Below are 13699 nucleotides of genomic sequence, written 5' to 3'. Positions count from 1 at the left end.
TAGGATTGCCCAACCTTCCTTCCGAGGAGTGGCTGGTGGGTTTGAACCGCCAGCCGTCTGGTTAGCAGGCAAAGTGTCTTAGCCACTATGCTACCAGAGAAACAGAAAACAGAGGAGCCTTCTGCAAAGCAGGGCCACTACTTGCGGGACGGTTGACACGCATGCCTGTAGGTTCAGGCCTCAGGCCTGACTCTCAACCCTACTTGCTAGAAGGGAATCAATTCAGAAGACATGGGTGACCAGCTCCCCCCAAGTCTGTGACAGGTGAGGGCTTGGCCCCCTTGAACTTGTTGACGCGGCAGGAAGTTTTCTGGACCTGAAGGCTCCCAGGTGTGCACACCCCACCCTGCCAGTCACATGCGTGAAGGGTCCCCACTCCACCAGAAGCACCTGCAGTTCGGTGGCCCTGGATTTGGAGGGGGAAGTGGGACACTAACAGAGAAGTCGAGCTGGGACGGCCCTTCCATTTGTTTCTGGAGGCAAGGCAGCGTCCGAGGTTAATGACAGGGAAGGTGCCGGGAGAAGCATCCAGCGGCATGCAAATGCCAGGTGCCGTTCCCTCGGGATTTGCATGGATGAGAGCGGGACTCTGCAAAGCGCTCTGCGTGGAGCACACGACTTCTTGGATGGGGCTTGAAGCTGGTGGGGGTCCCAGTGCTGACTGGCTATTTCACTGGGGTCAGTGCCTTTTGAACTTTTCTGTCTCCGGGCAGCTAACGTTCCCCTAAAGCGGCCACCACCTCAACGGTCCCGTCTCCTCTCGTTTCCACGCTCACTGAGGCACACTGCCAGGCAGTGGGTACCCGATAGAAGCTGGCCATTCTAATTAGCTGTCATCTCTGTCATTTGTAAATAGAGAACAGTACGTCCTTAGTGCTTTAGGTTATAGTCCCTGGGTGGCACCAGAGAACTGTCCCCAGCTACTAACCTAAAGGTTGGTGATTTGAATGTTGCCCCCCGAGCAGTGCTGCAGAAGAAAGACGTGGTGACTTGCTTCTGCAAAGACTGCAGCCAAAAGGCTCCAAGCAGAACAGGTCCACTCTGACACACCTGGGGTCACCAGGGGTCGAAGTCGACTCAACGGCACTGGGTTTGCCTTTTGCTGTAGGTTTATTTCAGTATCTCATTGATGTCCCCATGAATAGTTGCTAGGCTCTGACTGTGGTTCTCAGGGTGGGTCCCAGGGGGTCCCTGCAGTGTTGTCCCAGTCGGTGCTTACTTACCTCACACACTTTTCGGTGTTACTGTCTTTTTGGCGTCTTTTCACCTCTGCCATCTGAACTCCCAGCTCGGTGCCTGACAAGCAGTGCCGTCTCAGTGGATGTTCAATGAATGAATGAGAGACCTGCATGGGTCCCTGCTGCTCTGGGCGTGGGTGACTGACTGAGAAGCTGTGGCCTCCGGGTGTCAGCAATCTTGTTCTTTGACCCCAGCCTTGCAGCTAGGCAGCCCGGCTGGCACTGTCTTCTCACCTTAGGGCCAGGCTGAGAACTTGGTACAGAGACCCAGAGGGGACGATGAAGGCAGGGAGCAGAGGTAGGCAGGATGGAGTGGGAATGGACCCCATTCGGTATCGCGAGAGACTTTACTGATCTGCTAATGAGTGCCAGGCACGGTGGGGGCCCGGGACAGTCAGGAAGCAGGAGGTCTGGGTGAGATGTCCACGGTGGAGGCAAAGTCAAGGCTCGGGGGGTGGACTCGGCGTCTGGAAAGGGTGATGCAGAAGTGGAGGAGGTGCAGGAGAGTCCCCACCCGGCTCCGGGCTCTGGGGTCCCTGGTCCAGGCTTAGAAGGCAGCATCCGGGCTCTGAGCCTCCGCTTCCGGGGAGGATTCCAGGGAGCTATGGGCAACAGCCCTCAGCTTGACTTGGGCCGGCACCCCAGCTCCAGAGAGGAAACACATGAATAAGGGAGGGGTCCCCTAATTTCCCTGAAGGGGTTTCCCGGCAGGCACAGCTGCAGAGTGACTCATGCTGGCCACCATCTGACCCACAGGAGACGCTGGGAGAGGGCCTTGCTAGGGCTTTACCAACTTGTCCAGGGTTGGAGTACCCAAGGAGCCAAGTAAGCACAGGCTTACTGTTCACTGCACAGATGCTCCCCCCTTTCAGCAGATGAGGGTGGGCTGGAGAAGCTCAGCTCTGAGAAGGGGGGACCCACGAGGGACCCTAAGAGTGCTTCATGCCCCTAGTGGCTCACAAGGTCTTTAAGATGGGGCACAGGAAGTCTCCTTCTGCCCTGTGATCCCAAACTCTAGTGGCCCTGGCTCCCACACTTAGGTTAACAGGGTGACACTCAGAAGTGGATGCCCTCAGCTTCCATGTGGGTCACTGCTCAGTGGCTGGGTCCTAGGCAGCCTCACGCCGTTCCCAGCCCCCACTGCCCCCTGTCCCCTTTGGTCACATGGCCCCATCTGGGGCGGGTCATGTGCTGCAGACCTTGGACCTGTGCCCATGCTGGCTGTGGGCTTCCAGGCTAAGCTCAGGGCCACCCTGTAGACGTCTCTGCCTGTCTCCCAGGCACTTCCCAGCACCCCTGCCCAGAGTTGCTGTCTCCGGCCCTTCGGCACCCCGTTCGTCTCGCCACGTTTGCCTGTCTAGATGCTGCAGACAGATGGGATCACAGTATTTGTCCTTTTGTGTTTGGCACACAGTTGGCACCTAATACACGTTGACGGGAGGCAAGTACCCGCCTCCAATCTCTACTGTGTCACCCTCTCTCAGCCTTCTCAGTTCACAGCAAATCTTCATTCTTTCACCCACACCGGTTGCCCCTTTTCTGGGAGTCTGGTGCACTTGGAAGGAGCTCTGGTGGTGTGGTGGTTAAAGCATTTGGCTGCTAACCCAAAGGCTGGTGGTTCAAACCAACCCACTGTGCCATGGAAGAAAGATGAGGCAGTCTACTTTCGTAAAGATTTACAACCTTGGAAACCCAAAGGGGTCTCTATGAGTAGGAATTGACTTGATGGTAGTGAGTTTCTTTTCAGTCTGGTGCACTTGGAACTTGTACCCACTTGGGGTCCCCTTTCTAATTGCAGCTGGCACCCTGTGTTCCCCACCTCTGCACCTTATGGAGCAGAGACCACACAAGTACTGAATGTGGTTTTTCTTGGAGGGGCCTCAGGCTGATTCCTACTCATGTGACAGAGTAGAACAGTCCCCGAGGGTTTCCTAGGCTGCACTCTTTATGGCAGCAGGTTGCCACGTCTTTCTCCCATGGAGCCGTGGAGTGGCTTAGAACTGCTGACCTTTCGGGCAGCAGCAAAGCACTTGACCGTTGGGCCACCACGGCTCCTTACAGATGACTGGATAAACACACATGAAGTGTATGTGTGCATTCAGAAAGGAGGACACAAAATACTCACTTCATTTAAAAAGTGACAGCATGGAACAGGGATAGCATGGGTTCTTCCTTGTTGAATTGTGGTAAAATACACGTAACACAACACTGGCTGTTTAGCGGTTTCTGCTGTGGGGTTCAGTGACCTGGCTTAAGTTCACGCTGTGCCACCATCCCCACTTCTTGTTTCCAGATTTTTCCATCACCCTCAGCAGAAACCCTGGGCCTTAACTTCCCCTTTTCACCTCCCACTCGCCCCTGGTGACCAAAGAGAAACCCGTTCGCACAGGTTGCCCGCTCTCGTTCCTCCACAGCAGTGGGGCCACACCGTTTATGTCCTTCCGTGTCTGACTGATGTCGCTCAGCTTCACGTTTCCGAGGTCCGGCCACATTGTCGTGTGTGTCGGTACTGGGACAGTGTGTTTTGATAGTGTTCCCAAGCAGGATCTGACACCATCTTTGAATCCTAACCATCTGCACTGAGGGATATGTACCGAGCAACGTGGCGTGGGGCCGCGGGCTGCCCCCGGGGTAGAAAGGGGTGAGCATGGAGTACATGCCTGCTGGAAGTCCGGGAAGCCCAGGCAAGGGGATTAACAGGCAAAGAAACATTTCAACAACTCCAATTTCCATGCACAATTGTGATTCTCATTTCTGAAAACGATTTCACGTACAAAATATACGCTGTATGAATTGAATGTTGCTAGAGGCGACATTAAGTACCAGAGCACTCAAACTTTTGAGTGACACAGAACTGGCAGCTGACTCATGTTGGAAAGATAAGGTCTCTTGAATCTTTACACGTGGAAGGAAGTAGTCCAGATATTAACAGTGGCTTTCTTTCAGTAAGGCACTCTGGTGATGCAGTGTTTAAGACACTTGGCTGCTAACCAAAAGGACTATGATTTGAACCCACTAGCCACTCCATCGGAGAAAGATGAGGCAGTCTGCGTCTATAAAGATGACAGTCTTGGAGACTCTGTGGGGCTGTTCCCCTCTGTCCTCTAGGGGCGCTGTGGGTCAGAATGGACTCCAGGCAGTGGGTGTGGTTTGGGCTTTGCTTCCATAAAGATGACAGCCTTGGAGACCCTGTGGGCAGTTCCCCTCTGTCCTCTAGGGCCCCTGTAGGTCAGAATGGACTCCAGGCAGTGGATGTGGTTTGGGCTTTGCTTCCATAAAGATTGACAGCCTGGGAGACCCTGTGGGCAGTTCCACTCCGTCCTCTAGGGTTGCTGTGGGTTGAAATGGGCTCCATGGCAGTGGGTGTGGTTTGGGCTTTGCTTCTGTGAAGACTGACAGCCTTGGAGACCCTGTGGGCAGTTCCACTCCGTCCTCTAGGGGCACTGTGGGTCAGAATCGACTCCACGGAGTGGGTTCTCCTTTCAGGAGCAGGGGGATGTGTGATGTCCTTCCCTCTCAGACTTTCTGCAGCTCCCATTCTTTAATGAATGTGTTGTTGTGGCTGCTGCTGGTTGCCGGGGAGTTAATTCTGGCTCGTGGTGGCCCCGCGTGTGCAGGGTTGGACTGCTCCACAGGCCCCACGTGTGCAGGGTCGGGCAGCGTCTCCACAGCTGTGATTTTTGGAAGCACATCCCCAGGCCTTTCTGTGACGTGCCTCTGGGTGGGTTCAAACCACCAACCTTTCAGCCCATAGCTGAGTGCTGACCATTGCGCCACCCAGGGACGCCAATGTGTGATGACCTAGTAAGTAACGAGACTGTCAGTAAAGGAGAAAGACCTTCCTCCTGTCTAGTTTGGCTACTAACCAGAAGGTTGGCGGTTCGAACCCGCCGGCCGATCCTCAGGAGAAAGATGGCAGTCAGCTTCCATAAAGGTTACAACCCAGAAAACCTTATGGGGCGATTCTGCTCTGTCACGTGGGGTCACTATGAGTCAAAACTGACACAACGGCCCCCAACACCCACCACCACAGGGCTCCAGATGGTACCAGAATGTCCTTTCCAGCCCCAGCCCTGCGCCCCTGGTCGCTGGGCAGCCAAGGAGAGCTCGGGAGGCAGGCGGCTCCCTGGGTCTCAGAGGGCAGTTAGGAATCGAGGGGCAGAGGAGGGAAAGGGGACGTGTCGGGGTGCAGGCTCTCACGGCACAGGCAGCCCGAGAGTGCTCGTGTCGGTGGAACAAGCACTCAAAGTGCGACTAGAGGACAGCTCCCGCAGAACTGCCGGGGCGGGGGTGTTTCCAGTGCGCTGGGGTCCAGGGAGGCCCGCACCTCCCTGCTCGGCTTCCGGCGCTTTGTTAGGACAGACACGCCGGGCACTTTGCTTTAATAACTCGGCACTGAGCCAGGAGGTTAAGTCACAAGCGCTTATGAAAACTCGGTCTGCGCTTCCTCCAGGACCATTTCCGCAGAATATTATTTTTTTTGTTTTCTCTCTTTTCAGTAGTTCTGCACAGATCCCTCCCCTTCCCTCACTTTATTGATTTTCCGGAATGAGAGCACGTGGTGTTACTCTAAAGTCACGTGACTGATTAGTTCAGCATACGCACTTGAACTTCCACATCGCCACGATTTTATGACCTTCAAGGGCATGTTCCTGGTAAGCTGGTCCCTTCCAGCAGGTAGATGGCGGTGTATAGAGAACGCGTGTGTGCAGTAAGCTCTTCCTTGGCGATGATTCTTGGTGGCTCGGGGCATCCTTTGAAAGCCTTCATCTGTGTTGAGAATGGATTGAGTTTTTAAAACAGCCCAAATGCTGGCAGATGGGTGGTTAAGCCGGGGCCTATCACTTTCAACCCAAATGACAGTGTGGCTAGACAACAGTTGGACTTGTAGCTGTAACCATGGTTACTGTTCACTCGAGGCCGATGGCCCACTTCTGGAAACTGAATTGTGTTGAAGGGCCATGCTCCCTTGGCATATGAGTTGGTTTGCTTATTATACAAGAGCTAACGACAATATTAGTCTTCGACCCTGCAGGATGCAAATGGTTACGTGCTCGGTGATTAGCTGAAAGGTTAGAGGTCCAAAGCCACTCAGAGGCATCTTGGGAGACCAGCCTGGTGATCTCCTTATGAAAGATGACAGCCTTGGAGACTCTGTGGAGTCATTCTCCTCTGCACACTTGGGGTGGCCTTAAGTTGGAGTCACTCGGTGTCAGTGAGCAGCAGCAACCGTGGCTGTGCCTTCTCTCATCCCGTCAGGAATCCTGGGCCTGATAGCATCTGCTCTCTGGGTGGAGGAGGACTCACCTCCGACCTGGGGTTCACCCACTTCACTGCTTGAGCACGTGCCTTGGGCTGCTCTCCCTGGGAGGGCTGGGGTCCCCAGAAGTAGAGTGATTGGTCACCCACCCACCCCCAACGCCATAACAATAACGGGTCTAAGGAGCTGCCATTCCTCATGGGGGCAAGCACCCCATCCCTGGGGGACTTAGCAGAGCCTCAGGGACTGGTGTCTGCCCACAGGGACAATTCCATATGCACATGGGGACGTGATTGGGGAGAGAAGGAATGGGCAGACATTCATGTTGTGGTCTGATTGGGGCTTTGATCATTGAGCGCCACCTTGCTCCTGGTGATACATGAAGTGCACACCTTCCTGGGGGGCAGGCTGGGGGGTACGCCGGGGGCAAGATCCCAGAGCCCTCAGCTCTCCCAGCAGCTTCCAGCCTGAACCCACAGTGGGGCTGTCCCACACCTCCCATATGTCCTTGGAAGGTGGCCTGTTAGGGTTCATCTCAGCAGACAGCCAGTTCCTGTGCCATCCCAGCCAGGACAGGTCCCCTTGCTCAAAGGAACCTGGAGAAATGGTGTCAGAGATGGCCGAAAACAAGGCCACCACGTACAGAGGCGGCTTCTGTGCAAACCCTGTTTCTGGAGCATGACACTCAGACCCTGGGAGAGTCAGCGTCACGCCCCCAACCAGCCACCATCTCCACGTGTGGCCTGAAGGTGCACACAGCTGGAGTCCCTGCGGCCCAAGCCGCCCCCTGCCCTGTTGACTTGGGTCTGACCATCCTTCAAAGCTGGTCCAGGTGCCGCTCTCTGAAGGCCCCTTCACCTGGCCGCCTCCACCAGCCTCACTTCTGCCAAATTTCTGCTTCTAGCCCATCTTGGCACTTCCTGTTTACGTGTGTGCCCTGTCTCCCTAAGCAGATAACACCCTCTGCAGGGCAGGGGCCCTGTCATCACATCTCAGTCACCAGGAGAACAGTGCTGCTTCCAAATGCTGCTGCTGTGTGTGTGCGTGAGTGTGAATGAGTGTGAGTGTGTATGAAGGAGTGTGAGTGTGTGAGTACATCTGAGTGTGTGTGGATGAGTGTGAGTGCATATCTGTGTGTGTGTGTGACTGAGTGTGAGTGCATGTGAATGAGTGTGTGTGTCTGCATATAAGTACGTGTGAGTGTATGTGAATGAGTGTGTGACTACATGTGAATGTGTGAAAGTGAGTGTGAGTGCATGTCTGTGTATGTGTCTCTGTGTGTGAATACATGTGTGTGTATCTGTGTGTGTGTGAGTGCATGTGAATGAGTGAGTACACATCTGTGTTGTGTGAGTACACATAAGTGCATGTTTGTGTGTATGTGAATGAGCATGTGCCTGTGTAATGCTTGTGTGTAGGTGAGTGTTGTGTGCGTATGACTATGTATGTGCCTGTGTGTGAGTGCATGTGAGTGTGTGTGGATGAATGTGTGAATGTGTCTATGTGTGTATGTGAGTATTGTATTAGTGTGTGTGTGTGTCTGTGTATGTGTCTATGAGTGTGTATGCGAGTGTAGTGTGTGAATGAGTGTTTGTGTGTAAGTGAATATTGTATTAATATGTGCGTGTATGTGAATGTTATGTTAATATGTGTGTGAGTGTGTGACTGTTTATGACTATGTGTAGTATATGAGTATGTGTGCATGTGTGTCTGTGAGTTTAAGTGTGAGTGTGAGTGTGTTTATATGTAAATATTAGTGTGTATGTGAGTTTTGTTTTAATGTGTGACTCTATGAGTATGAGTACATGTATAAGTGTGTTTGAGTGTTGTGTTAATGTACGTGACTAGTTATGAGTATGTGTATGAGTATGTGAGTGTGTATGTGTGTATGAGTGTGTTGTAGTAGTGTGTGTGACTGAGTATGTGTGAGGGTATGTGTGTGTGTGTGAGTGTATGTATGAGTATGTGTAGTGTGTAAGTGTATGTGACTGTTCATGTGTGTATGAGTGTGTGTAATTGTGTACATATGTATGAGTATGTGTGTTGTGTTAGGGTGTGTGAGTGTGTGTCTATTTATAAGTGAGTGTTAGTGACTGTCAGTATATTTATGAATGTGTGAATGTGAGTGAGTATGAGTGTGTAGTGTATGTATGAGTCTGTGTGGTATGTGTGTCAGTATGTGACTATGAGTGTATAGGTGTGTGTTGTGATTGTGTGAGTGTGTGGCTGTGTGTGTGACTGTTTATGAGGGCATGAGTGTATGAGTGTGTGCATTAATTATTGTGTGCTGTGTATGTGACCATGTGACTGGTTATGAGTGTGTGTGAGTCAGTGGCAGCATCTGTGTGTGTGACAGTGTGTGCTGGAGGGTAGACCACCCAGCTCTGACTTGCACACTGGTGGCCCCGTGTCCTTGACACGTGGCAGACTACCTTGCACTTGGCCACTGAACGGGGAAGTGGCTACTCCTTACCCCCGTGCACACATGTCCCCACATGGCCAGTGCAGCTCGGCCTCAGTGACACTCTGTGAAGCCCGTGACTTCACGAGTTCAGGTGACAGAGCAACTATTGCGGCAATGCACGAGGAGGGGTGGGACATGGGAACACAGGGCCACAGAGAGTGCTGAGTGGGGTGTCCCGACCACCGTGGGAGTGTTGCCTCTGGCAGACAGGCCTGAAGGACAAATCCTGCCTCCTTCATGGGCCACCGAGCACTGGTCCCCACAGGCTGAAGCAACACCGTCGAAATTCCTCGCCCACCGCACTGTTTATGTTATTTTCCCCACAGGTCCCATGTTCTGCTGCCCAAACAACAGAGTCTATTTAAGCAATGCTTGGTTTACCTTCCCACCTCAATTATTCAAGAGCAGCTGATCGGCGCTTTGCTGTGGGAGAGCCGATCAATGACCCACTGCACTGGCACTCCGAGCTAGAACTCCACGCCGACAAAGGGGCCTGGCATTTAGTTAACCTGCGCACGCCTGTCGTCAATAAATGTGCAATGTACACTAGGCTCTGAGATGCTGCGAACGTCTCATACACCCCCTTCCTCCCTTCACAAACCAGTAGCATCTGGGGGCTTCCAAAAAGGGTGTGTGGCCGGTTACGCATCAAAGGATTTTAACGATCTGTGCACAGATCGTGATGAAAATCGGGAGCATCACCTCCTAATATAAGGGACTGTCCCCAGTAACTGCTGTCGAGCCGGCTCCGACTCGTGACGCCCCGGGCACAACGAGAGACGCTGTCGGTCCTTCGGTGCGTTCCTCATCGTTGGTATGTCTGTGTCCACTGCTGCGGCCGCTGTGTGTGCAAGCGCCTTCCAACCTGGGGGTTCTTCCTCCGGCGCCTGACTGGGCAGTCTCCATTGTGGCCCACTGGCCTTCACTGGCTAATCTTCAGAAGGTTGCCAGCCCTTTCTTCCTAGTCTGTCTGGCAGCTCCGCTGAAACCAGTCCACCATGAGTGACCCTGTTGGTATTAGCAAAGCCGTGGCATAACACAGCATCACCACCACATGCCAGCCACCACAGTAAGACAGACTGACACACAGGTGGTGGATAAGGGACTGGAGAGAGAGGAAAAGGAGACCTGGTGATACAGTACTTAAGCGCTCAGCTGCTAACAAAAGGTTGGCAATTTGAACCCACTGCAGGAGAAAGATGTGGCAGTCTGCTTCAGAAAAGATGACAGCTTTGGAGCTCCCATGGGGGGGGGGGAGTTCTACCCTGTCCTATAAGGTCACTATGGGGCAGAAATGACTCAATGGCAGTGGGTTTGGGTCCGAGTGAGGAAACTGGGAAGTTCTTGAGAGGTGGGACACTGGGCTTGCCGTTTAGGGGAGACCCACTTGTTCCACCGGTGCCCTTGGGCAAGTTGCTTCCCTTTGCTAGCTGGTTTCCTCCTTGGTGAGAAGGCTGGTGGAGCCTCTCAGCACAGGGCGCCTTGCCCACCCAGTCCTGGCCTCTGGGAGTCTGCTCCCTCCACACCCTCACCGACAGCAGGCCCATCCACAGTCCAGCTGCTTTGCCTCTTGCTGTTGTGGTGTTAGGTGCCATCCAGTCGGCTCCAACTCAAAGCCACCCCATGGACACCAGAACGAAACACTGCCCGGCCCTGTGCCAGCCCCACAGTGCCTGCTCCACCTGAGCCCGTCGCTGCAGCCGCTCTGTCAATCCATCTCCTTGAAGGCCTTCCCCTTTCTCCAGGGACTGGTCCCTTCTGACAACACGACCAAAGTAGGTGGGACGAAGTCTGGTTATTCTCGCTTCCAAGGAGCATTCCAGCTGCACTTCTTCCAGGACAGATGTGTCAGTTCTTCCGGCAGTCCATGGCACTTTCAGCATTCTTCGCCAACACCACAGCTCAAAAGCATCAACTCTTCCTCGGTCTTCCTTTCTCATTGTCCGGCTTTCACATGCATATGAGGTGCTGGAAAACGCCACGGCTAGGTCGGGGGCTCTACCACCTGTATGTCCTCAAGTCCTCTCCCCACTGTCCTGGCTCAGGATTCAGGAAGTAGCCCTCGGCTGGCTTCCTGCCTCCCGCCTTGTAGCCTCGAATCTGTCCCGTGCATCCTGTCTGATCCTGCCTGCCCTGTGGTCCATGCAGGCAGCCCTCCCGCCCAGGGACCAACACCCTTTCTGAGCTGGTCCTCCCACCTGTGCAGGCTCACCTGCACCCCCATGGCAGGCACCCCTTCTCCGCGTGGTACGCACTGAACTGCTCTGTGTCCATTGGGAGGTGAGCTCCCTGAGGCCAGGGCTCGTCTCCCTCAGCATCGGGCGTCAGCGCCTAGCATGGTGCCTGGGGCACCCAAGACCTTTCTGTTGGGCCCTGGCACCCTTCACCTGTTGCACCAAAGTGAATGAGATGACGGGTGGGATTTCGTGTGGCGTGTGCTTGCCGTGTACAGACACCAACACCTGTGACTTGTTTGGTGCTCTCAATAGTTCCCGAGAGAACCCCGTTAGTCCCCGACTGCGAACCACAGCAGCCAGCGTCCTCTCCACCTTCTGTGAACACGGAACCGCACTGCATCAGACCCCGGACCTGAACCCAAGAGCTGTCTTTCTAATCAGACCTGGCGGGGCTGTTTACGAGGCAAATGACTGCCAAACGAAACAGTCGGGCAAGGACACTGCAGAGGCCACTCAGGAGGGCAAACTAACAGTCCCTCAGGCAGGACAACCGGCTGCCGGTGAACCGACTCCGACTCACGGCCACCCTGAGTGTGTCAGAAGAGAACCGGGCTCCACCGGGTTTCCCAGGGCTGATTTTTACAAAGCAGATTGCCAGTCCTTTCTTCCATGGTACCCCTGGGTGGATTTGCACCTCCAAGCTTTCAGTTGACAGTTGAGCATGCTAACTCTTTGTACCACCCGGCTCATCCACACTGTCTTTAAAAACCCAGCACACTTTGTGCAACGGTCAGTGCTCAGGCTTTGGGACCGGGTTGCCTGGGTTCAGTCCTGGCTAGACTTGTGGCCTCTGGCAAGTTGTGCAAGGCTTCTGTGTCAGTTTCCCCATGAGTAAAATGGGGATAACAATAGTACCTCCTAGTGTACTATTGTAAGCTTGAACGAGTTAAGATGACTCGGAGCCACGCCTCACGCACTTATCATCCAATACATGTGAGCTATTGTTATTAGTATCTAAAAACACAAACTAAGAAACACTGATAATTGTGTAGATGTTACAGACAGTGCGCGGTTTCCAGTTTAGTGTAACTATTTTTTTCTTAAACACCTTTATAATTTCTCATATGATATACAGAAGCCCAATGAGGAGAAACCAAAAAGCGCTGCCCTTGAGTCGATCTCGACTCGCAGCAACCCCCATTGGGTTTCCAAGGTGGGAAACCTTTCCGGAAGTAGATTTACCCTGTCTTCCTTCCACAGAGTGGCTGGCAGGTTTGAACCACTGACCTTCTGGTTAGTAGTCAAATGCCTTAGGCACTGTGCCAGCAGAGATCCCTAGGAGAAAACCAAACCAAACCAAACTCACTATCGTAGAGTCGGGTCCGACTCACAGCGACCCCTCCTTGGGTTTCTGAGGCAGTATCACTATGTAATAAATTGCCCAACCTTCCTTCTGAGGAGTGGCTGGTGGGTTTGAACCGTCAGCCTTCTGGTTAGCAGTCAAATGCCTTAGGCAGAGTTGGCTTCATTTTGAATGACCCTGGATTTCGACCACGAGGTAGCCATTGACCCCAGACACATAAAATGAGCTCTGGAAAGTACCTATTGGATTTAGGTGGCACTCGTCTTTGGTGACACTAAAGATGGTTGCCAGTGGTGTGGCGGGGCTGATGCCAGAAGGCAGCAGGGTTGGAAGTGAACGGGGAGGCCAGCAGTTGAGAGGCAGAATGTGCGTTTTCTTTCCTGAAGGAGCTCAGAAAGGCCAGCCCCCCTCCAGAGCCTGTGTGCCCCATGAGGAATGTGGAGACATTGCTGCTTCCCTGCCCCTGGGAGGGAGACAGACACTGAGTGACTGGTAAACCCACAGAGGCATGTATTAGTCTGATGGTGGCAACTGTGTACCTCTTAGTTGTCGGTGTTTAAATATTAAAGAAAATCTATTTCTTGAAAAGTGTTCTATAAATCAAGCTCTAACCTCCATTTGCTCTCCAGAAACGTTTCATATTTTCTCATGACAAAGTCTACTTTCATTCTGTGAACAGTAACAGCATGATTCTATTCTTCATGTGGGCCTTCTTTCATTGGTTGACATTCCTTTGGCCTTGGGCTTGAGAATTTCAAGTGCAAATGATGCATATCTGATCAGTAAATAAATCTTGCTAACTCTTACTCTCCTCCCTCTCCTGGCCCAGCCTTTTGGTTACTGTCCACTCTTGTCCAGGTCCTAACCCTCCCCTTCCCTTAACTATGGTTCTGCAAAGTTTTCTTTGCAGGTTCAATTCTCTCCCTTCTTGGTTGGCGAACAAGTAAGCCAGCCAACCAACCAATTAACCAGCTCTTCTTTGACTGCATGTCTCACCTGCTTACAAGGCCATACCCATCCTCTCCTTCCCAACCAAGGGGCCTGAGAAAGGACCCTCCAGACTCCCTTCCTCACCTCCATTTACCCTCCAGCCCTGCACTTGGGTCTCTGCTCACACCTGCACTGAGACTCTCTCTGCAAGACCCCCAATAGTCCCTGCAGTGAGGACGAACATTTCCTACCTTCTGTGCTCTTTAC

The 13699-nt window shown here is 53.1% G+C and overlaps 1 protein-coding gene across 1 annotated transcript in view; it reads left to right on the top strand.

The window, feature by feature from the left end:
- TBXAS1 (thromboxane A synthase 1) overlaps nucleotides 1-13699 on the top strand; it is a 173694-nt gene that overhangs the window by 594 nt on the left and 159401 nt on the right. The window lies entirely within an intron of this gene.

Source organism: Orycteropus afer, unplaced genomic scaffold (genome assembly GCF_000298275.1).
Source record: "Orycteropus afer afer isolate SDZICR_OR568_19922 unplaced genomic scaffold, OryAfe1.0 scaffold00358, whole genome shotgun sequence".
Lineage (NCBI taxonomy): Eukaryota > Metazoa > Chordata > Mammalia > Tubulidentata > Orycteropodidae > Orycteropus > Orycteropus afer.
The sequence above is the reverse complement of the archived record's forward strand: the minus strand, read 5'-3'. Positions and strand labels throughout refer to the sequence as shown.